This window comes from Octopus bimaculoides, chromosome 13, assembly GCF_001194135.2.
Source record: "Octopus bimaculoides isolate UCB-OBI-ISO-001 chromosome 13, ASM119413v2, whole genome shotgun sequence".
NCBI lineage: Eukaryota > Metazoa > Mollusca > Cephalopoda > Octopoda > Octopodidae > Octopus > Octopus bimaculoides.
Window position 1 is genome coordinate 5108046 of NC_068993.1, and position 1838 is coordinate 5109883.

Genomic DNA, 1838 nt, shown 5'->3' on the forward strand with positions numbered 1-1838 from the left:
ACACACACACACACCACACAATCATACTGCCACAGACACACATGCATTCATAATATACTAATATAATAAAAAGCTGTGCAACCATCATCATCATCATCATCATCATAATGGTAAACATCGTTTTACATCTGCATCTTTTCTTTTTGTTCCTATCCCCCCCACCGCGCACCGCCATTCCTTGGGTTGCAGACTGACTGGTATATTAAAGCCACAAGATTTACTCATTAGAAACCCTGATTAAACCGTATTCTATGGGTGTGATTGGGCGTTGGATTAAGAAAGTTTACCTCTAAACTGATATTGGGTGATGATGTTTACCTGTCGGGTGATGGTGATCAATGACGCTTATCTTTAGATTGATTAAAGACAATGGTATTTACCTGTGAAGCGATATGATGTGTAATGATGTTTACCTGTTGAGCAAGACCAGACAATGATATTTACCAGTAGAGTGCTGACGTATAATGATATTTACCTGTAAGATGATGTGAGGTAATGATATTTACCTGAGAGATGATGATGGACATTAGGATCTGATTTAAGGGTCGGGGGGGGGGCAATGACATCAACCATGAGAGAATGAAGATCAGAAAGTAGCTATTCACGCTTGCCATGAATAATTTGTTTGTTATAAAAGCTAATTAGTTTGTTAGTTAGGGTGTTGTTGGGACCCAAGTTGGCACTGACTGAGCTGAATCAGTAATCAAAAACATTCCAAAGTATACCTTGGACTACATTATCATTTGTGCCTCATTTTATGACTGCTTAACACCTTGGGTGGCTGTGTTCTCCTATAGCCTCTGGCTGACCAAAACTTTGTCAGTTGATTCGGTAGAGAGAAACTGAAAGCCCATTGCATATACACATATACATACTTGTGTGTGCACGTGCATATGTGTGTTAGTACGTGTGTGTGTGTATGTCTTTGTGTCTTAGTTGGTCCCCCACCACCATGTAACAACTGGTGTTGGTGTGTTTACATCCCTCTAACTTAGCAGCGCAGCAAAAGAGACCAATAGAATAGGTACCGGTTTTAAAAAATATAAGAACTGGGGTTGATTCATTCAACTAAAATTCTTCGAGATGGTGCCCCAGCATGGCCACAGTCAAATGATTGGAAAAGAGGAAAAGATAATAAAAGATGAAAAATAAGAATGTAGTTTAGCATGGCAGTAAAATATGGGTTGAAGACTACTCTTGAGATTCTGTTGTTCTAGCAGGAATCTTAATACAAACCATGATGATGATGATGCTGATGATGATGATGATGATGATGATGATGATTGTGGAAACGTGGGTTGCATAAATGGCGAAACGGGATACATAATGTGTGAAAATAAAATACAATTTAGAGGTATCGAAAATGATTCAAACAGAACAAGCATTATACACGAATAGGAAGAAAGTCTGAAGAAATAAAGAGTACCATTATTGTCAGTTGGAGAGGTAGGGTGAGTATAAATGAAGAATGGTAAATTCAGTTCCATAAAAAATCAGAAAAATGGAAGCAAGAGTAGACATATGTAAATGAATACATTGAATAAAGTAGTTAAAAATTTATGCAAAATAATTTTTGTCGAAGTGGAAGTAGAATTATTGCATAATATCACTATTGTGGCATCCAAAACATGACGATGATGATGGACATAGTGATGATGAAGATGATCATGATGATGATGAAATCAATGCTGCTGGTTTCATTTCGGCAGTTATTCAAGCAAGCCAATATTTTATAGCAGTGTGACTGTAAAATTCTGCAGTGAAAAACTTTGTTATAACTGGATATAAAACATATACATACAATACATATATATATATATATATATATATATATAAAG

General features: G+C 36.3%; 1 protein-coding gene across 11 annotated transcripts in view; it reads left to right on the forward strand.

The window, feature by feature from the left end:
• Nucleotides 1-1838, forward strand: part of LOC106872422 (protocadherin-11 X-linked) — a 370508-nt gene that overhangs the window by 21639 nt on the left and 347031 nt on the right. The window lies entirely within an intron of this gene.